The sequence below is a fragment of the Struthio camelus genome, chromosome 6, assembly GCF_040807025.1.
Source record: "Struthio camelus isolate bStrCam1 chromosome 6, bStrCam1.hap1, whole genome shotgun sequence".
NCBI lineage: Eukaryota > Metazoa > Chordata > Aves > Struthioniformes > Struthionidae > Struthio > Struthio camelus.
In genome coordinates, this window is record NC_090947.1 from 5,927,025 (window position 1) to 5,950,413 (window position 23,389).

A 23,389-nucleotide genomic window follows, 5' to 3' on the forward strand; every position below is an offset into this window, starting at 1 on the left:
AATATATGCAATTTTTACTGATTTTAGAACTCTTTTATATTTTATTTTTATGATGGATTGTCTTATTGTAGATTTTTATCCTCAAGTTGTTGCCTACTAAACTACTTTACATACCTTTGCTGAGGCAGAAAGAAACCTATTGCAAAATAAGGTTATAGTAACAGTATTATAAATCCGTGGTATAAGTAAGTGCATACTACGGCTTTATTCCTTGCTAACTGATTTCTCCTACTGAAGGCTCTATAGCGCAATGATTGATGCACCTGAAAAACACTTAGCACATATTAGACTGAGGAGTCAAAGAGAAATATTCTTTTAAGGCTTTTCTAGATATGTTGATCCAAATTTACATCAGTATCTTCTGAAGGATTGCGCTGGCCCATGTTTTGCAGTACTCTCTTTTTTCATTGCTATAGTTCCTGCATTATAAATTTCAATATAGCAGTACCGCAGTAAATTATAATATATAGAGAAAATTATCAAAATTTCATAAAAATACAAAATTCTATAAGGGAAACTTTTTCCTGAAACAAAGCAACATTTCCAAGGTGAAATTTGCAGGTTTTGCAAAGCGACCAAGTATCTGAAGGCTTGTTTTGCCCTCTTGTGAAAAAGGATTTGTTAATATTTTTAGTCCCAAACCCTTTATTCTATTGAAAAGAAGGGTTTTGATGAAGAGCACTCCACCTGATCTTCTGATAAGCCTACACCTGCCAAATTTTTAAGGCTTATCTGTGGGAACTCTTTCCACAGATGTGTTTGCTGTGTGGGATGATATCATCTCTTGTCTGAAGTATTTAACAGTGCTTTATAGGGGAAATGATTCTTGAATTTCCTTTGCAATAACATCATGTCAAAAATAGACTTGCGATCTTGTTATTTACATTGCTGAAGTACTGAATGGCCTTGACTAAGAACAGTGTGTTCCAGCGTTAGACATAATACCAAATTAGGATGGGAGATGGTCTCTGCTCTGAAGAGCTCACGCTTTAAGTAAACGAGAAAGACCAGGAGTAGAAGACAAATGGAGCATCCTAAAACCACCATGCGGAAGTGGTGGAAGAGAAGTGGCAAATCTAAGGAGTTTCCTGAAATACCTCACCATTTTCTGTTTTATTTGTCTGTCCCTTCCACTGCTCTTTCTGCAGCAGTCCCAAGGCTGCACCTTTCCCTGCGGCCTGTGCTTGTGCTGAGCTCTCCGGCAGGGCAGCCCAGATGGGCCCAGGACATGCTTCTGGTGACAAGAGGTAGCAGCATCCTACCTCTCCAGTGCTTATGCTGAGAAATGAGCTTATTAAGAAAGCAGACCTAAAAATGCCCCAGGTTGTATGCTGTAAATCCTCCGAAGAGGAGCTGGTAGGGAATGACGATGACTAAATTTATTCATTCAGTGGGTGGACGTTTCTGTCTTGCAAACTCTGGTGCCTAATTCTTCATAAAAAGTTTGGCTATTAAATTGCTATTTAGCAAATACAAACTGAAACACCTCCTGTACATCTGAAATATGAGTATCGTTGCAATGTATGTAGTCGTGCTGGCCCATCTGCTGATGCTATTGCTTCAGTTATGTTTTTATAGGCATGGTTAGTGAGGATTGTCCTTTGGGGGCAATCTACCATGAAGTTCAGAAGAACATAAGCTTAATTACAGATTTGTTCATTTAAAATGTGTCTACTATCATTTATTTTGGAAAATAAAAAATTAACTGAAAATCTACTGGTTTTCCAGAGCATTTCAGAAAGTTTTGATTCTTCTAGTTTGTTTGCCTTATGACTTTTGATCAGAGTGTGTACACACCTCGCAATGGCTGTGCATCTACAGCTGTTTTTTGTTTTGTTTTTGGTGCCATTTTTCTGCCTAGTTTAGGATAGATGTGCCACTGTGTAGGTACTCTAGACTTCAGTTTCTTTTGCCCTAGGCCACGTCTGAGTTGTACTTCCTCTCCCTCTCTGCCATAACCTTACTGGAGAACTTGTAGGGTTTGCAAATAGTGTTTTCCTTGCCTGAAAGACTAGATGAAACTTCTTTAGAAGCTGCTGTTCTTTGAACTTATCCAAGGGCTTTGTCAGTAGGCAAGTTCTCCTCAGGACTTTGCTTGCTCTGATATGTTGTAGGCTATTTCTTGGCATGAAGTAATTAGAAGCGAGGCAATTTTACAAAGGCAGGCATGGAGATATTTGCAATTGAGGCCTTTTTGCTCCTGAAATGCTGCACTTTCTGATGAACCCGTCCTTGCTTTAGGCAATTGTGTTTTCTGGGGCAAAACAGGTCACTGAGATCTGCGAGCTCTCTTACAGCTAATGCAATAAACTGGAGCTACAGGAGACGTCTACGCAGAATGGCACTTACTATAGGTGAATGTGGGTATCCTGCAAAGTGGAAGCAGTCATTAACTATCCACCTTACAGGGTTCAGGGACATTAGACAGTCTGGCACTATGTTCATTTGCAAATGGATACTTATGCTTCTCCATGACTAAACGGGGAGAGGCCAATGTCTTCTCCAAAACAGGAGGCTTTGCCAGCAGAGTTTGTGCTCCACTTAAAAGGATGTGAATCTCTTACAAGCTCCTGAGCACCCACAAAGGAAAATAGGACCTCACAAAGCTGTCTCGCTTCCTGCAGACAAAGTTGATTTTTGTTGTTGTTGTTTTTTTTTTCCCCCCCCAAACCACTGTCCTGAAGTCTTTTTACTGGCAACAGTAAATAGAAATGGAGATGTGACATAACTAAGTGCCTAAAAGGGCTGACTTATTTAACTCCCTCTGTAACCGGGATTGTGATGATCTTTCAAAAACTGAACCTCTTCTCGTTTTAAGATACAGAGTTTGAAACTGCTGCGTGTCTAGAAGCAGGGAACCACAACCAGTCTGTGCTTGCCTTTTGGTAAGGATTTATACAAGGAGATGTAGCTTCTCCAGAAGCAGCAGCCCCTGCAGAGGCTTCAGTATGGATCGGCCAAAGTCCGAAACGAGGACCTTGCGAGTCCCAAGACAACTGAGCTCAAGGAGCAATGAGACACAGAGGCCGTAACTTATTCTGTATGCTGTGAGTTGTCCGTGCCACTTCTGGAGAGGAGAGTGACTAGCGGGAACAGTTTTCCTGGAGAAAAACCTCTTTTTGGCAGGTGGCTAGCCAGTGAGAATTACAGACCTTGTTGGGAATCCTTCCTTTATGGCTAGCGAGAGGGTGATGATATTAGTGACAGCACAGAAAGACTGGCTGAAATAAAATAAAGAGGTTTCCATGGTGATCCCTTCGTATTGCAGTAAATTTTGTCTTGCAGTCAGCAGGGCTGGGTTTTTTCCCCTCGAGGAAGAATCCTCAACTCCCCCCTTGTTGCTAGTTGTTATTTGTATTAAGAAATGCTGACAGACCTCAAGTAAAGTCAGGGACGTGGCTATGCCTGAGATGACCTGATTAATTATCACAAAGAGGTCAGATTGGCCAGGCAGCATACAGGTGCTTCAGAAATATTTTAGACTCTAAATAGGTAAAGATAATTGAGGAAATAATAGTTTTACTCCCATTGTACAGCTGGGGAAAGAAACATAGCCAAATTAGGTGGCTGTCCCAAAAATGCAGAGCTCTCCTGTGTTAGTGGCAGGAATTGAACACGTATTTCCTGAACTCAAGCCTCTTACCCCAGCCAGAGAATATACCTCTTCTCTGGCGGTGCAGGGCTGTTAGCAGCCCAGTGAGTGAAGAGAAGAGAGCCTGCTCGGGGGGAAACGCAGCTTTCTTTGCACTTGGGCAGCCGATGTAACATCAGCTAAGAGAGCATAGAAGAGCACGTGGAGATGAAGGTCCTCCTGGGCTGGATGCTGAGAGGTGTGAAAACCGTCCAATAAAAAAATTAGCTTTCTTTTCAGGATATGAGGAAACCTTTCTAGCTGTCAGAGCTCATTAGTCATTGGTTCCTCGTGAGCGTAACTTCTCCCACAGCACTGAAGAAATTAGCAGCCACAAGACGTATCTTGATGTGGGTAGGCTCAGAGACGAGCTTCCCCGCTCTTTCCTGGGCTGACAACATCTTTCAATCTGCATCTGAATGGGAGAGTCACGAACACGGTAGGAGCCGGGCTTCACCACACCAGAAGTACCTAGCAAGAAACAGGTTTCCCTAAGAAGGTGTGACCTTGAATGGTGCTTTAGGATGATGTCAATTTACGTTACAGAACAGAGCTCATATAGCTACTTAATGCACTAAACAACCAAAAATGTTGATCTACCTGATAACATGGCCACACTTAAACCTCTATTAACGAACTGTCTTTGGAACCACTTGTTCTACATTGTATGGGATTAAGATAACATGTAAAGCAGAGGGCTATACAGAACAGATACCTTGGTGGACAGAAACACTGAAACTGCTGATGACAGCTACCTGCTCCAGTTGGGAACTCCCCATGGAGAAGGGGGTGGGGGGAAAACCATTGGGAGCTCTAACTTTGTATTTTTTTGCAAAGGTGATTGTAGAGCTTGGGACATTCTGACGGGCTGTTAAAACTGAGATTTGGTTTCTCTCAAACGGGTCAGCTGCGTGGCTTTGGTGAAATGCAGGCTCCCCCCATTTCTGCTTTCCCGTATGTAAATCTGCCCCTATTCCCCTGCTGAAAGGCTGGGAGGCTCGTGTGCAGCGGCAGGCGTGAGGCCTGCAAAGGAGCCTGCTCCCCTGAGAGCTGCTAACAGTCCTCTGCACGGTGGCTGCGCTGCAGCACTTCCCCGAGTGCTTCGGCTGTGCTGCGAGATGGTTAAACCGGCTAATGCACTTGGAGGTAATTACGTTGTCTGCCAGGTGACACATTACACTGGGAGCCCTGGGATTAATCGGTTCAGCTTTGGCTATCCCCAGCCAGCTCCTGAGACAACCTTTCATCAGATGAGGCATGCAAGGCTGGTGCAGGGGAGGTCACCTGGAGCAGCTTGAAAGGTGGGAGCTTCTAGTTGTGTGTGTGGTGGGGTTTTTTTGTTTTTTTTGCTATTTGGAAGTACACTGGTGCGGCTTTGGGAGGACTGGAAAGTGGCTCGATGCTGACCTGTCTTGGGAGGAGCCAGAACGAATAGGGAGTGTTGGAAAGAGGGACACAAAATGGTACTATGAGCAAGCAACTCATCCCATGTGCTAGTTTTCAGTGGTTATTGGTGTGATTTGGGGCTGGCCCATCATCTACAGTAGGTCAGTTGTGTTTTTTTTTTTTTTTAAATATATATATATATAGGCAGCCACCTTTTAACATCAGTCAGGCTTGATCAGTGAGGCTTGTATTATTGTGTGTAGGGAAAGCTAGGTTGGGTCAGTCAGGTATTTTGCTGTAGCTCAAAGATGTGCTTTTCTGTTCTCCTCCTTCCCATCACAAAACCCTGCCTTCTGTAAGCATCCACGGAGCAGGAGAGTCCCCAGCTTCTGGAGTTTGAGAAGGGAGAGAGACGTGGCCTCAGTGGGAGGGAGGACACCTCTGTCACCACGTAGTGGTCCTCATACCTGGAGCTGCTGGGGCAAGTGGTGCTTTAAAAAAAAAAAAAAATCAAGACAAATACTGACTGTCTCTGCAAGGAGATCTTGAGGAAGTCTTACAGAGCAAAAAAAAAAAAAAAAAAAAGACATGAGCTGTGGCTGGAAGCTGCAATTTTTATACCAGATCAGTGCTGTTCAGTTCTAGTCCCTCAATGCCAGTCAGTCAATCTGCTCTGCTTGGTTGCTCGCTCTGCTTGGTCAGATTTTCTTCACTTCTCTCTGGGAGTGGTGTGTGTGTGTATTGCTGGGATAAATTTGCTTTGCAAATCTACCTTTGTGTCTTCAGCTTAGCTTTATTTGCTCAAGGATTTTGGAGGTAATGTAGGGGAATATTCATGTTTCTATTAATGAAAATTTCTGCTTCTTGTTAGCATTGTACTAGCATGTCATTCAAGGCAAGCCCAGAAAGTGGATATTTTCAGGGTAGGAGACTCTTTCCCCCCCCCCCCCCCCTTTGACTTTAAATAGCTTCTCGTGAAGTTACTGCCTCCATGGTGGGTAAATCTCCACTGTGCTCAGTGCTGTGACTACAGCTCAGGTTGACCACAGAATCTACCTTTCACTTGCCTGGCTGGGGTACTGTTTAATGGCACAACTGGAAAAAAACCTGAGCTTGATATGCATACTGGCAAATCATCCAAACGTGTGTACACATTAATCTGGAGCGCCACCTCTTTAGCTAAGGTTCTGCTGCCCAGCACTAGATGTTCTGCTGGTGGTGCTAACATGGCACACTTCAGGTTTATGCAGAAGTGTGTCCTTCTGCTCAGAACTGGACAGGGTGTTAGGACTGTAGTACATGGTCTCCCGACTGCAAAGGGTGAGTAATCGTGTTATCACTTGCTGTTGTGAACAACCTCGTGTTGATTTTGGGATGACGTGAGAAACGGAACCTGAGCAGCAGAATTTTCAGATGCCACTGAATTTGTCCTTGCAGGCTCTGCCGCTGGAGAGGGGCTATTTTACTTGCTCCACCATATTGCAAGACTCTCTGTAGTTCACAAATGGACAATTGCACGTGATCAGGTTTGGCATCCATTCCCTAGAAGGCATTGGTGGCACACTCAGAAATTGCAATAACTGAAAAATGTGGCATTTGCAGGAGTTTTTCACCATTTTTTTATAAAGAATAACAATTTTTACAATGCTCATTTATTAAAAACATGCAAGCACCTCATTAACTCTGATGGTATGATATTTTTGGCTAGCCGCATTGCTAAGCATGTGTTAAGCTTTGATGAAGTGCAAGAAATCACCTTTGTAACAGCAGTGGTGTCTTCTGAATGCAGTTAACACCTCACCAGTGCTGATAAGGTGTGAAAAATGATCTTCCTGTCTACAGCTGTGTCAACTGAATGCAATTAGCACCTCTACATGTGTTTAAAATCATGACCGCAGGTTATATGTTTCAGCAGCCTGCAATACATTAGCACTTAATCCCATCTTTGTGAATCAAGGGGAAAAAAAAATCACTGCAAAACCAGTGCAATGAATACAATTAAGGGGCATTAACATGCCATTAAGTATTTTTAATGAACTAAATCCAATCCCAGACTGCTGAACAATGGACCAAGGACTTTTAACAACTCACTGATAGAAGTTGCTTGCTGTAGAGACATGTGTCGAGGGAAAATGTTTACCCCCACTGCTAGACCTTGTTTAAATGGTCCTGGACCTGGAAGCTGGTGTGGCAAAGCTGTGCTTTTTCCCTTTATTCCTTGGGCACAAGCACTTAAGATCAGACTAAAGGTCCATCTAGTTAGCTGTCTTGGATGACCAGAAATAGCAGGTGCTAATGTGAAGTAAAGCAAACAAGGCAAGCAAGCTTACAGCAATTTGTGAATTAGTGACTGCTCCTTCCTCCCCCCTGTCCCCCAGGTCAGCTGCAGGACGGATGCCGAGCACCCCAGAGTACTGCAGGAGTGAAACATGCTCATCCCAAAAGCTCTGCCCTTGGGGATGCTTGGCTGGACCTGCCAGGGAGAGGTGACAGCTGCAGCCGCAGTCTCACATCCATGGGTGATGCCTCAGTCAAGAGGTACCTTTCTGTTCCCTTTGTGCCTCTGCTATCTGGGTCTTCACAGACTTTCTCTCCCCTTTTTTTGTTTGTTTGTTTGTTCTTCTGCAGATGCGATTGGTTGAACTGCCTCTTTCAGATGTCTCACTGCCCTGAAACGCTCCCGTTTGGGTGGAAACTCCTTAGGCCAACGTTTTTTGTCTGCCTTACCCTAAAAGGATAAAGCTGATTTCATAAAGGTGAGGTATTGAGAAGGGTCCTACATAGTCAGGTTCCCTGAAATTTCATGTTTTTGAGAAATATGGGTACTGTGCTAAGATGTGGACTCAAATGGTGGTTCACATTAGTTGCCACCTCCTGAAGGGGGAGGAAAAAAGAGAGAAGGGCAATAATGTTTTTTATTTCAGTGCAGGTAGCGAAGTTCCCCTGTATTGATCACTTACATATCCCTCTCAGGCTATTAATTTCTTCTCTAACTATACTAAAAGAGATCCAGTGTCTATCTCCTTATGGAAGTCTTTCCATGTCTAAATAATTTTTGTGAGCAGTCTCCAAATTCCTCCTTTTTTCCGCTATTTTCCCTCCAAGTTTGACTGATCAGCACTTACTAAACTAAGTAATATAGTGTTAGTAAGACTTATGAGTTTCAATATATTTCTCTTTCATCCAAACACTGTGTGCAGACAAAATGGTCAGATTCTGGCATCAAATACTTGCACAAAAAATCCTTTCACATGAATATTTGAAAGTTGTAAATAAGAAAGTACTGCAGGCACACAGCTCACTGGAATTTGAAGGTAATCTCATCACAAACACTTTTACAGTGTATTTTGAACTAGTGATGAGTCCAAACCATTTTCTGTGCTAAACCTCATATGGCCCTCCTTGTGCTAAGTCCTTTTCAAGCAGTTTTACTTAAATAACTGGTGACATCCCATAAAAATGAATGCTGCTGAGGCTTGGGGCAGGAGCTGGACACAATAGCAGCAGCTTCTATATCTCACTTCCAACCATTTTTTATTTTTTTTAAAGCCAGCTATTGACTTCCCCCCCCCCCCCCCCCACTTTTGAGAAGGATCTGCAACAGCCATGACTTTTTTGCACTTTTATTTCCATTTGTTGCACTAAATATGTAACTGGAAGGGACAGATCCACATCCGAGAAACTTGACAGCCGATACATAGGGATTCGCTCGCAACTGACAGCAGACCCGCACTGGTACAAGGTTATACGTAGATTATGTCTTGTTAGGCCAGAGCAACACCATATGTTTAACTTGTTTCACCTCCTATATAACGCAGGACATAAAAATTTACTCAGTGTTTCCTGCATGGAGCCAAAAAACTTGTGGCTAGGCTAGAGCATATCTTTGAGAAAGATGTGCTCAATCTTGCTTTAATTTATTCTTGACTGTTCTTTATTTTCTCTTCATTTCCGCAATGTATGGTGTTCCATATAGGATAACAGCTCTGAGAAAGATTAGTATCTGCGCAGAGCTATTTGAAAGTGATGTTGTCCTGGTTCCGAATCTAAATTCAGATCCTATCCTGGTTAATGGAAATGCCTGCGGTGAATTTAGATGTTTATGTTTTTCCTTCTTAATGAAGCAAAGACTGCTGCTACAAATCGGGGTGGGGGGCTTGTTTCTTTCCTCTCTTAACATGAAGTTAACGTTCAAGCTGAATGACCGAATCGGAAAAGCACTTCCCACTGCTCCTCTCAGTGGAGGACAAGCAGCTGTACACCAGTCCAAGGTGGTGCATGGAGGTCTTTGGGGAAATCCCTTCCACAGGCTTCACGCAGCTGCTGATCTGCAGCGGGGAGGGACCTGGTTTTGACCTGTTAAGGCTGCAACACATCAGAAAAAAGACTGCTTTCTGTTCGTTTCCAAAGCTGTAGCTGCCTTGGCCAGCAATTTGAGAAGCTACTGCCCAAGCAGGTCAGTGGAGAGAAGGTGGTGGTCGTTGACTTTTGAGAAAACAACCCTTCCCTTGTTTCTTATTTCCACTGAGACTGGGAATCATTTCAGGCATGGGCAGTTCATCTGTTTTCCTCTTTTGTGCATTCAGTCCCTGGCATGTTTTTCAGTCAGTGGAGAGGGTGGGTTCCTGTTAGCAGAGACTCAGCTCTATTTCTGCCTTCCACGCGTCACGTTCATGCAACATAGCTCTTGGAGACGTGCTAGTGGCTGGGTCTAGAAAAGCTCTCACTTTTGAATCGGCGGCTGACTCTTTCAGTGCTGCTCCAGTCTGGGTAGGAGAGACAGAAGTACTTACCTCCATGGGCATAGATGCCTTCCCTTTTCTGACAACGGCAACCACTCTGGAGCAGGAGAACTGCGTTATATTTGGGGACCTGGTGGGTTGCTGGTCTTCAGCTATTACTGCTGAGTCTCGTGGCTCTTAGAGCTCTATTCTACAGTAATTGGTACTGAAGCAGAGCCACCAAAACTTTCTTCCCCATGATGCCTGCATGAGGGGACCCATACAGAGCCTCCAAGGAAGATGGGCCATGTGAATGCCTGATGGTGAGGTACGTGTGAAGCCTGCTGCCCTCCTCCTTTGCACAATAGAGCAAGGCTAGTTATTCTCAAGAAACCTGATCTTCTTGATAGTGGTGGCACAGTGCCCAGAGACTTGAACTGGGCTGCTGAGGTTTGGGATTTCCACAGCTGTGGAAAGGCTTTGTGTTCTTATGACTCTCCACCACAAAATTCTTCATATTACTTTTCATTACTATTACTTTTTCGTGAGGCAGTGTGTATTCCTTAAGAATAAGGAATCTTCTTTTGGCAGTGGTGGGGCTAGTGTTGAATTTCAAATAGTACAGTCTTTTTTTTTTTTTTTTTCCCTCCAGTGTTCTCAGGAAAGGTCACCATCTTTTTCCAGGTACAAAATAATTGAGATATCATGTTGTACAAGGCTTGGAGCGTCCCTTCTTATAGTCTGACAGAAAAGCAACAAAGGTTACCTTTCCGCCGCCATGTTTTCAAGCACCATTAAAGATGAGGGGTCTGATCTGGTCTTCTGGATCACCAGTATTAACAAAAAGGGGCCTGATCTAAGGACTGCTGAAGGCAGTAAGATCGGTGGTTAGCAGGTCTCTGGGTCAGACCTGGCTAATATTGACTTTGCTGACCTTTTTTGTTTGTTTGTTTTTTTGTTTAATGGTGAGACTACTATGAGAACTAGAGATATCAATATGGAAACCTGGAGTTAGTGTAACCAAAAAAATCGCATCTGTTTCCTCTTAGACACCCCAAATTGCTGTACTTCTTGTTTTTATTAAATCTCGTCCTTTAGTAGTTCCCTTATTGTGCTGAGTATAAATGTTTCTCCGCTGTGCATATCTGTCTGCAGTGATATCCCAAAGGGCCTCAGGCATTACTTTTCCATGGCCAGGCGCTATGGAGAATGGCAGTATGAGTCCAGTGGTGCTTCTTCTCTGAGGACCACTCCTGATACTACAGGCAGCAACTGCAGCGTTTTCAGGGTGGGACAAAGTGGGGTTCGTTCCCCTGTAGCCCTGCAGCCTCCCACGTTGTTATGGTTTTACGGGCCCATGTGAGAATAAATCCCTATTAAGGCAATAAAAACTGACCTCTGCATGACCCCCCCCCCCCCCCCTTGCTGGTTAACTGAATCCTGATGGGCTTCTGGAGAAGCAGCCCACGTGGCAGGTAGCTGCTGCTGCTGTTGACCGTAGGGAACACTCTGGAACAGTCCAATAAAGGAATCGGATTTGGACCGATCCGTAAGAGGATCCAAAAACCACCCTATCAGTAAGCAGGAAAAAGGCCTCGTATGACAGTGCCCACCATTGGGTCTGGGCTGTCGCAGGTGGCTGCTGGTGCCATGTCGGTGGCAGTCAGAGATGGCAGTGGTGTGAGGAGCGAGGACATGACAGAAGATGTGGTGAGAGGAGAGAAAGAAGAAAGAGTGAGTCTACGTAGAGCAAAATCGCTTAGAGCCCATGGGCTCTATGGAGTGAAGTCACTTAGGACTGTAGCCTCACCTTACTATAGCGACTTCCACTATGACCCACCGAAGGCTGCGGGACAGAAGCGCCAAATTGGAAGACCAGTGCTCCTTCAACGCCTCCTCTGCTCTCTCCTGGTACAGGATGCCGGACCAGGACATGCCATCCAGAGTAGTGAGTTGACTAATGTGGGCTTTTCTCCCAGGGAGCAGCACACCTCCTCGGTGTGGCCAGATCACAGATATGGGTCGTATCCAAATACGGTTCTATACCGGGGGTCAGCACACCCCACCGGTATGCCTGGATCACCTCTAGGTACTTTGCTCCTGGGGATTGGCACGCCAGCCCAGCATGGCCTGATCAGGGCACCCTCACCCCTTCATCCCTTTCCTTCCCCTCAGGCACAACCATACCATATAGGACCCTAATTGTATTATGACCTTGGTTCATTGTTGTTCTTTCTGAAGCTTCCTGTAAATACCGGTGTATATAGTTAGATACAGTGACATAGTGTTAGTTGATATTTTTATTGGTTATTTAGTTGAAGCTAGTAAATTTATACTATTTGTAAATCCATTCACCCAAGTATTGTAATCCTACACTGCTTAAACAAATCCTATCTTTGGTGAGTCCCGAGGAGAATAAACTGTTCTCCAAATACTGTTCAATTGATGCAGATGTTCCTTTACTATGGAGTGGGACAAATGTGCCAACACCGGGCAGGACTTGGACTGCACCAGTCCCTGGCAGGAGAGTTGCTAACCAGGGCTCATACAACCACTCAGAGGACTTTTCTGTGGCTCACGGAGGCCCAGAGCTGCTGGCTCAAGAGCTGTGTGATGGAGTTCTCCCAGACTCCATCACGCTGACAGCCCTGCTGCTCTTCTGGGGTTGTATGTCCTCATTGGTAATTGCATTAATGCTTGCTGACTCCGGGCTCTAGGAGTCCCATGGGCTGCTAGAAGACGAATCTGCCAAGGTGGAAGAGCATCTAGGCAAAATGAGATTGTATCTCGTAGGAACTATGGTCCAAGAGTCCCTTCTGGCTCAGGGTGGATTTGGGGGACAAAGTGGCTGGCCTGAACTGAATGCTGGGGAAGACCTGAGAAATGAAGGTGCGTGGCCAGGAATTGGCATGCCATGCACGGTTGCAGCCCAGAACAGATTAGGGAGGGCTTTCCACCTCTTCACCCCATCCCTCTGATGGAGCAAACCAGGCCCTGATGGAGCTGGTGTGGAAAACCCCCTCTGGCTGGGGGAGAGTTCTGGCTGGGAAAACATGCACGGAGGAGAAGTGGAGAAGGAGGCCGCTGAGCAGAGAGGGAGTTAGACCGCTCTGAAGAACGAGGAGAGGATTCTTTGCGGGAAGGACAGAGGAAAGGGTGTTTCTGGATCTGTTATCTCCATTTCCCTCTGAAAGGTGATGCAGTGTTGTGGTCAACAGAGCAGGGCAAGAAGAAACAAACCCAATTTAGGGAAAAGTGCTAAGACTGGAGGTTAAATGAGAGCCTTTAGCGTTATTAACTGGAAGTGGATTCGAGATCGCATGCCCAGTTAGGGTTAGCCTATGCTGTGGGCAGCTTCTAGCTTTCTGCCGAAGCATTTTGCAGTCTGAATCAGATGCAGCAAGGAGGATGTTACACTGACAGTCATCCATTTTGTAAATTAAATTTCACTCCCATCAGTTGTCCTCGGCGCACGGCCCCGCTGGCTTGCTGAAGGATTGCTGACCGTGCAGGTTGTTGCGGGATGAGTCCAAAACCTGTGAGGTCAACAAGAAGTGCTTCAGCAGCTTTTGGATCAGGCCCTGCAAGAAGGGTCCTGCTACTCCAGGAAAAAAGAGCTAAGTGCTTCAGGAGTGGGTCTGAGGACACCCATTGCCTGTGGCAGAGGGCTCTGAGAGGTGGCTTTGAGGAGGTTGGGGAGGGGGGAACTGCACTGAGAGACTCGTCTAATGCTGGTAGACTGCAGAGCAACACATCGCACTTGTTTTTTCGGGGTGCTGAATGCAGAACCCGATTGTCTGAGCTGTAAATTGTAAATAGGGATTGAACACCCTGCCAAGACGTGCAGTATTCTCTCGGAGCCTATGTGGTTTCCTTTGTTGTTGTTTTTCCACCCCAGTCTGAAACATCCAAACAAGGACTGACCTAATGGACTGAGGAGGCCAAACGATCCCCTGCAAAGAGATGTGATGGTGTTCCTCTCCTAACTCAGATATTGGTCACAAGGTTAAGTGTCTCTCCCTGAACCAGAATCTATGTTAAAATATCCTGATTCTGTGTGCTGAAGTCCCTACATGTGGAAGGGCAGAGGAAAACGTGAGTGATTAACTGGTGAACAGAGTTTTGCTGTGTAGGCAAGTTTTGTGGGCAGCTTCTGGCCTGAGAAGCAGAAAAATCCAAAAAACTGAAGCATGAGGCTTGCTTATGCCTCTAGGTGACTCTTGGCGGTTTTTCAGTGATATGCTGGAGAAAAATAGTCTTTAGGCTGCTGCATGATGCAGGTATTTATAAACCTGGTGTCTATTTAAACAGAGGAATGCACTTTTTCCTGATGAGGTCGTCTTGAAAAGCAGCAGCATGTTGCTTGACCCGTGCCTTTAACTGGAAGTGTCTTGGCAATTTAATGAGATTAAATGACTGGGCTATGGGGAGTTCGTTAGTAAGTAATCCAAAGGCTAAAGCTCTCTGAGCTAGTTCGGCTCTCAAACGCTTATTTGTGTTTGCCAGATTCAGTAAAGTGAAACCCCTTAATAGGAAATGGTGGTGTTACAATGTGCTCTCTTCTGATCTGAAGATGGTAACACGTGTTCAGGAGTGACTTCATATTTCTGCGTGAGATTTGCAAAAAGCACCTCCAGGACTGCCGCACGGTCCCCCCGTGTTTAACTGGGCAAGCCTGGGTGGATTTGCAGAGGCGCTTTTGCTGCTATGTGGCTCAAACTCCTTGCTTCTGGCAAAGCAAGTGAGGGGAACTCATTTATTTCCAAAAAGCTTTCAGAGATGGCTGCTGTTGCCAGCAATGCAATACTGAACCTGCAAGGACTCTGGCTTTCTCGTCACGCTGGGCCATGGGTGGGATTATGATCTGTTTTATATCACGCCGTTTCTCCAGGGAGTCCGAGGATGTAAAGCACCTCTAGGATTTTGGTGGGTTGCAAAAAAGGATACTGAATTCATGCTTATTTCCTTTCACTGGGGATTCGGAGAGGTACGAAGGCTAAGGATCTTTCTTTTTCTGCATCAAGGGAGCTGGAAACCCAGAAACCAAGTGAAAATGGTTAAGTGTCACACTCCTTAATTCACCAGGTATGAGCAAGTTTTACAAATTAGCGAGCTGCGGCACCACCGGGGGTTTGGCAGAGGAGTTCACTTTGCAGGTGCCTCAGTACATGGAAGGAATATTCTGAGTCTAACATATCCAAACTTATTTATTAAGGTAGCAAGTCAGACCAACGAAAACCAGAGATACGCTATGCTCGGTGCCGTGCAAGCACAGCGCTAGGGATGTCCCCAGCCCGGGAGCTCACAGCCGCATAAGGTGTGAGCCAAAAGCAGATGGAGCGCCGAGGCAGCTGATGGGCGCCTGTGCTGCTGCTGTCACTCTTTTTCACCCGTGTATTTTAAATTCCTTTAGCAAGACTTTCCTGGAAGGCTGCTTCCTGGAGAGGAAGATGAGACAGAGGCAGGAATGTGGATTAGGTGGGGAGTAAACCGTCATCTAGCAGGGGAGAGGCTGTTGCTCAAGGATCAGCAAAAATCTCGAGTTAATGGCAGGGAGGGGTTACATACGTTGTTCTCTGCCTTATTCACCTTGTCCAATGTAGGCACGAGATCTAAAATCCTTAGGGAACCGTCTGCCACAAAAGCACTGAAGGAAGGCTCTGTATACCATGTCCCAGAAGTCCCCTTAAGCATTTAAAAAAAAATACTGATTAAAGCCTTTTAATGTGAGTTTGACAGAAGTCCAGCACAATCATAAAGTCAGTCCTTGGGCTGACGTTGAAGGACTGAGGGTTAGATCCACACAGGAAAACTTCCCTGGCCTGAATTAAGGCTGGTAGCTTCCTAGAAGGAAATGGGATTTTTTTCATGATGGAAATCAATTTCATGAGATAATTCTTGCTGAGCTTTAGTGCAGCTACTGCAAAAGTTCTTCTAAAAGTAAATAATGCCATCTGCCAGGTGCTTCTTAAAACAAAATTCTAGTATGAACGTTACAGGGGGAAAAATCAGAGTAGTAGGTATCCCAACTATTTTTGGATCTGTGGTGGTTTCAGCACTGCAGCTCTTGTTCTGAAATACATGAAAAGCCCAATAAACAACTGGATCTTGAAAGCACACTCACTGCCAAACACTGGTGATTCGTATCTTTTTACTGAGGTTGCATAAACCTGTCTCAATTTACATCAGCGCTTGACTTGAAATCGCTCCATCCCAGAAAGAGTTCATAACCAGTTTGACATTGCCAAATACAACTTCCATGTTTTAAATTTACCATATGGAAAAACTGGAGCTTTTATCCAGAGGTAGGTTATGAAAGTCATATGTGGCTAAGGTGAATTATAAGATCTGCTGAAGCCTATACAGCAATCATGTCTTCTCTTCTTTGAACTTGTGCCAGCTGCTAGACTGTGCTGGCACCTCTTCTTTTCCTTCCAGGTTTCTCAAGCTGAGCAGAGCCTAGCTGGCGTGGTGGGCTTCACCGCCATCCAAAAGGTGTTAACCCAGTCAAAGCTTTTGGGGGTGTGGTACGCCCTGACGGGATTGGGCACGTATAGGTGGCAAGACCACAAAGGAAGAGCGAATGCTTCTGCTTGTGTTGGAGCAGGACCTGCCTTGCGTTATGTTAAGGGCAGGGGGTATCTCGCTTGGTCCCTTGGTTCACAGGCCTTAGTTGAGGTCCTTCCTCAGCTTCACAGGGTGGAGGAGCAGCCAAATGCATAGCTAAGGGAACGCGTGAGGAACAAGAAAAGGGCTGCTCATCCTCTCTGCAGTGGGGCTATCTTTATTCCTAGACAGGCTGCTTTCTGTTCTGCCTGCGCCTGGGAGTCCCATCTGAGCAGTCTTTCAACACTTGCTGTGTTTGGCCAAGGCTCCTGTCCAGCAGCTGCACTTGCTGAAAAGTCCAGGCAGGGCGAAGTTCATGCATGACTCGGGTCAGGTATCGAGGGCTACCATCCCGTCTACAAGTCCCCCACGGCCACGCTGCGTTTGTTGCTTGCAGGGAGTTGCAGGCTGTCAGAGGCTTAAGAGTGTTTGTGCGCTGTGAGCTTCTGGGAAACCCTGCACTCGTGGTAATTCTGGCTGCCCTGCACAGTGCACAGCTAATCAAGGCAGGAAGGGTGAGCAGAGGCCTTAAAAATAAGTGAGCGCTCGTTCATGTGCTGCAACGGGCAGCTAGAGGCAAAGGCAAGAGCAGCCTGGTGGGTGCTGCTCTCTCAGAGCCTGATATTTTAGCCGAAGGCAAGCGGCGGTGCAGGCCGTAGCTTCCGCAGTAGCGTGCGTGTGCTTTTGCTGGGCTCCTCTGAAAGCCTGTCTGTAAATGTCACAGCAGGAGCCGAGCGCTCTTGAAGAAATGGCCTGCAGCGCAGAAGCTGGAAAAGGAAAGGTCGTGTGTTCCTCCTGCCCATCCCCAGTTCCCCAGCGGAGGGACAAAAACGGCACAGCAACGACATCTTGTGATGCAGAGCCACCGCTGCACGCGCTCGCTCTGAGGCCGAGGAAGAGCTGAGCGCCGCGGGTGCCCGACCTCGTACGGCCGCCTGCAGCCTCAGCGACCACCCAGACTGCAGGCGCAGCAGCTCTGCCCCGGGGGCCGCGGCGCTGGCTTTCGCGCTAGCAAGTTGCGAGGTGCCCTCCCCGGGAACGCAGAGCCCTCTGCGCAAAGAGATCTGCCGGGTTTAACGCGTCTGGGGAGCCTGCCCGGTGGTCAGGAGCCAGAGTCTCATGATGTTGGAAAGTGCACGCGTTTGGTGCAGCGCCGAACGTGTGTTAGGCTTCTAGCTCAAGGTGAATATCTTCCACTGCAATGCTTGTTGCATCCTCCGCTCTCCACAGGGGCTGTGCGGCAGCGGAGGAGGGAAAGCGGAAATACAGGGAGGGAAATTTTCCCTAGCGTGTTCTGTATTAGACTGTGCTGAGCAAGAGCTAAAGCAGGGTTTTGGAAACAACAGAATAGTGATGAGGCTATGAAGGAAAGTCCTGCTTGTTGCATCTATTTTGTTTTCCTTTCTTTAATATTTCCTTAGTGCAAGATACTGAAACCTCTGTGCTCTGCTCATCTGCAGATATCTGTTGAGATAGCTACACAAGTAACGCTTTATTTTCTTTTCATGAGAAGTATGTAAATACAAATATATTTGAGGATTTACATGACTGAAGACCCATTTCTCAAAATGCGGCCTGGCATTTCATCTCAAACGAGGGCTGCAGTTTCTGTTCCTTCCCACTTTGATAGGACCGAAGGGGCACGGTAGACCAAAGTTACTTCAGACTTGCGCCCTGGGACTAAGAATTCAAGGTCTCTCGTGGAGAGACAGCAGCAAATGCTGACGGCAGGCTGAATTGCTGACCCTCCATTGCCCTTCCCCATTGCCTGCCTGTGTCCTTAAAGTGCCAACCAAACCAGCAAGTGGACAATTCTTCTTAACTGAAGCCCTTTAACCGTAGCCTGACCTCTTTTAGGCTAGACTCATGTAAATTTGAAAAGTTTTGGAACTGTAGTGGAACAGTGGCTGCTGAGCTTCTCCTTGAGGCTTTTTCTTTGTCCATGCCAGTGCTTCGGTGCAGAACTTGCAAGACTGAGGTGATAATTTGAGGTGCATCAGAAACGAAGGAAAGACTTTGCATGATACCCTGCAATATCAAACTGCTGTGTTTAAGATAGTCATGTGCAGAAACCAGGGGGCTGAGCCGCAGGTTCCCGTCTGACCTGCGTTGCTTTGTTTCTCTGGGCAGGGTTTTCAGGAACACCTAAGGCACTTAGCAGAAGTGTTCTTGAAAGTCAATGAGATTTCCGTTCAGATCAGCCTTAGGTGTTTTGAAAGGCTTGTCCTTGCTTTAAACACTTGTAAATTATACTTAATTCCTACATTTTAGGTGCATTAGTTGGGAGAGCCCAAGAGTGTATTACTGTCTTCCTTCAGATCATGCTGCTGGTATGCAGTGACATCTGCTGCTGCTCGCTCCTGGCGTAGACAACCTCTGCTCTGTCCCAGTAAGGCTGCTTCTACGTTTTTAACCATATGCAGACCCCAGTGGAAGCGGCATGGTAAGGTATATCATAAGATGTTCTGGCTATTCCCCCACAAGCAGAAGCAGAGCCCGAATATGTTCTCTGTGCCCGTCCGCATAGTGCCTGTATCACTCCTTCACATGACCTTGACACCAGTGATGAGTCTTGGTACAATAAACTAGGCCTTGAAGTCTTCAACTGCAAAACCCTTTCATGGAAGGAATATTGACATTTACCAGATGGCACCTGGGTCAGGCTGAGAAATACCACTACTGGCAGGGAGAGCGGCTGTGGTTTTGTGTGGTTTGTAGCACTGACTTTTCTCTTTCATGTGGAAACTGAGGGCCTAGTTGCACTCGTACTGAAATTAATGCCATCAGTGGTTATAACTAGGCCACATGTCTGTAAAACCACCATGCCATCACATAAACTTCAGATTTTTTCCTTTTTTTTCTTTTTTTTTTTTTTAATGGAATATCAGTCCTTCCCATGTTCTTCGTGGTTTTGCAGGAAGAAGTGCCCCACACAAATGAGATGGAAACCTGTCAGGTTTTTATCTGACCTGCTGCTTGCTTTGGAGACGTTTCTGAAATTGGCTGCCAGTGGTGAACCGGCTGCAAGGTTTATTCTGTTTCATTGTGGATTTTTCAGAGTATCCTGATCAGAAATCGTCTGTAGCCGATAGTCAGCCTGGCCAAGACTGTTAGCTTCAGGCAGATTTAAAAAATGTTGTCCTATAGATCAGAGAGGCGTAAAGCATGGTTTCCAGGAAACATCCGGAAATGGAGGATTGGAGGTAGAAAAGGGGATTGATAAGTCTTTGGCAGATAAGTCACTGGTTTTGTCCAGAAAACAGTGTAAACGCTCACAGCCTTCTAGGTAAGGGTGCAATGTTTTAATTTGGAAGTGCTTTTGCAGCATCCGTGGGGCCACCAAACTCCTTGGTTTTCTTTGTGGGGTTGGGCTTTCCCAGTGGACTGCATCACAAATGATGCACAGTTGTGCCCGACCACTGTGTCTAATGCTAAAATTCAGCTCTTGCACACAATTGGCACTATTACAGTAGCCATTTTAAATTCTGTCTGAAATTTCACAGAAGTAGTTCAAAAAAACCTTAGCTGCCTAGCTAGCTCCACAGGCAGATTTGAAATGAAGATCAGGGTTGTCCTTTTCATACATACTACAATAAAGAAATACTACTTTTTTTTTTTTTTTTTTTTTTTCTGACTTGTATCCAGGCGGTGTGCTGCTGTAAGCCTTCCTCCATGATGAAGATGATCTGTAGAACTGAACTTATAATGTCTTTGGGGGCCTTAAGTAAATGGAGCTGAACAGAAGACATTGCCACCACTGCAGAAAGGGGGTCATGTTTGCATCTTGGACTGTAGATCAGCTCTCTGAGATTTCTATTGAATTCTGTGGGACTTTCCCGTCGTGGCTGCCAAGGCCCAGAAGGTAATGTTGTGTAACTGAGCTGTAAGCCACTGCTGTCATCAGACCCTGGGTTAGGAGCTGATTCAGAGCCTGTCTGAACCAAAGTCTCAGGCTAAAGAGAGGGACAGCAATAGCTGCAGCTGGTCTCTTGTTCAACGGGTTTTGAGGAGAAGACTAACTCCAGAAAGTGGGCTGTATGAAGTTGTACTGGGAAGGTGCAGTAAATCAAAGGTTAGTCGTGTCACCTTCTTAATCCCTTTAGACAGAAAGCCCTACTGCTGATGAATCAGGAAACTTGTGATTCATAATGGAAATGGCTCTTGCACTTAAAAGAATCTGATACTGTGTCTTCACCGTGCCCACACTGAAGACTAAAACCTTCTCATTCAAATTGGAAAGGACAGTTGGATTGTTCTTAGTCATCTTTAATGCCACTGTGGATGAGGGTGGAGGTGGGTGGCAAGTGTGACTTTTTTTTTCTTGTGCCTGCAGACCAAAGTGTCTGTGGTGTTATCACTCACAGCTGCTAAATGGCTTGGCCATGGACTCCTTTGAGCAGGCTGCGTTCAGAGAGGTTCGTACGCTCCAGTTGAAACCCACTGGGGCTTGCTTTTCAGGCTGCAAGAGCAGCAGCGGTAAATGAACAAAGACAGGAGAGCGCAAAGTAAAGCTGTGAATCAGCCTCAATGCATAGGTTGTTGTGTAACAGAAATGGGGCTCAAGTATCTGTAGCATACTTGTCAAGGAGATGCGTATCTGGGTGCAGTGGAAAAAAAACACGCAGAGTAAAGTGCTTGTGAACTATTTTAAGGTTGCAGCATTGTTCGTCTTACGAAGATAACCTAAGTGTCAAAGTGCTTGGTGCCTTGTGGATTTTTAGTCTCCTAAAATAGATTCTTAGGTGCTATGTTTTCTGCTAATTGATGCACAGACTATGTTGTATAATACTTCCACTAATATAAAGGAGAGAGATATCCATTGCGTTACAGTGCGTAACAGCTGGCACTGTGATCTTTGTAAAGAAAGAGATGTCTTGCACCCTCGTATAACCGATCAGTCATGCCCCCGGGGAGTCTTGAACCTGTTGGCTGATTTCTCTCGAATCTAATAGTTTCTCCAAGCCTTGTGAGAACGGTTTAGGTGAGGCAGCTCTCCCCTAAAGAGCTCCCCATGGGGAGAAAGGCTCCCAATGTGGATTTACCTTCTGTTAGTTTCCAAAGAATCCAGTAACACACAAAAAAGAAGAGGAAGCTTTACTGATTTTGCTGCTCATAGAACTAACGATTTGACTCTACTAGTGAACTATGTGTATAGTTGTATAGGAGGAGAAACCTGCTCGAAACCTCTTTGTGCTGATTGCCATCTATAAAAAGATCTTGACAACCTCTTCTCTGAAAAGCTCTCACACCTCCACTCCACAGCAAGCCTTTGATGTTTAACAAGTGGGTAGTCCTTGAAACGCCTTTGTTTTGTCTCCTGTGCCGTTCAGCTCATGCTCACACGTGAACCCTGACAAACCTCTTCCCCAGCCCGTGTCCCCCTAGGAGTGCTGGCAGAGCTCCCCCTCGTGCAAGGGATCTGATTTCTCCTGACGCTGTCATAAACCCTTCTCTTTCAACAGGTCCTTGCTTCATTCGAGGTTCAGCGAGAGGTCTGTACAACTTCTAGTGAACAGTCCATTTCCCTATTGCTCAAGATGAAATATCAAGCACTCGGGCCGTTCTGTCTGCAGCCACTTGCACGGTACAAAGAACAAAGACCTTGGTTGGACGAGTGCATATCAAACCTCTTAACGTGGATAAATTGTTGTCCCTCTAGGCGACTCCACAGACTTGGCATGAAGCAGCTGAAAATCTCAACCTTCTTATAATTTTAGTTGTATCAAGCTTGTTGGTTGAGGTGGATCCACTTGATACGTCAGGTGTCCTTACCTTTGACTCGGGACCCAAGAGCCTCTTGGGGCTGTCCTCTTTTTGTTGGTACCGCAGGCTTGCCAGCTATCGCGACTCTCTACCGCTGTTATGTGCCTCCTTATCTGCGCTGCTTCCATTTCCCCCCGCTGCTTTATGATATGGAAGGGGCATTGAGGTTATCGTTTGAGATTATATAGCTAGGGCTTTCATTCTGTGGGTTCTTATCGTTGCAATTTCCTCTTGTAGGTACAGTGTGTACATCGGTGTGGAGCTGAGGTGTCTATCTGACTTCCTTAGGGGACAGAACTGCTTACAAGTCTATAGAGATAATCAGGTTGCTGAGGGAAAGAAGAGGATATTTAGCACTGAAACTAGCCTTGGGCCAGATTCGCCATCCTTATATAAACAGAGGTTCAAGAGCAATCCCTTCCTTGCTCCTTAGCTCCATTTCATATTTGACTGATATATAATGGAAGCATCATCCATTGGTATAACGGGATCACAGAAAACAATGAGGCATGAAATTGTTTTCCTGCTTTCCCAGATAAATCCCTTGTTGTAAATTAAATAGTTTGCCCATTTAACTACAGATGAATCACTGATGATGCCTGCATAAGTCTACTGTTAATAAGGAGAGAGATTACCTAGGACACACTTTCAGGCCTCTTAGGTGTCTCTTGCTGATGATCAAGTGCTATACTTCACTAATTGTTTCCACCAAGATAACAGGGAAGCTGAGGGAATGAGCACGGCATAACTACTCTCAGTGTATTGGATCTGAATGGATCCCAAAGGATGGAGGATATCCACGTTTTAAGTATCATCCAGTTCTCCGCGCACAGAAGGAAGCTGCCATTGGGATGGCTCTTGGGATTACAATAAGATTAAGCCACCCACGCAGGCAGACCTTCGAAGCAGCCAGCCTTCCTGAGGCTGGCAGCACCGTTCCCTTACTGGCACGAGAGTGCTGGGCTCTGCCAGAAGTTCGGCTGGAACCCAGGACATTATGTCCTTCAGTAGGCTGCACTATTAGCTGTGCATTCATTAACCTCCTTAGTAAAGTCTGAAATTAAATGCATACCATAGCAAACGCAATCAAGTATAACTAAGCCAATATGCAGACAGGACTTGTCCTACTTTTCACTTAATCATCTTTCTATATGAATTGGAAATACTACTTGGTTTACACAGTGGATATCAGTTCTTCCTTTTTAAAAGAGCTTGAAATACAGTTAGTGTTTTATGCCAGTGTGTGGGGAACAAGCCCCAGAAGCAGGCTTGGGTTTGTTAT

At 45.7% G+C, this 23,389-nt stretch overlaps 1 long non-coding RNA gene across 1 annotated transcript in view; it reads left to right on the forward strand.

The window, feature by feature from the left end:
- Window positions 1–23,389, forward strand: part of LOC138067609 (uncharacterized) — a 43,356-nt gene that overhangs the window by 15,852 nt on the left and 4,115 nt on the right. The window contains exons 7-8 of the long non-coding RNA XR_011141795.1: window positions 7,646–7,773; window positions 21,807–21,928. This is a non-coding gene — a long non-coding RNA (uncharacterized lncRNA). The remainder of the gene's footprint in view (window positions 1–7,645; window positions 7,774–21,806; window positions 21,929–23,389) is intronic.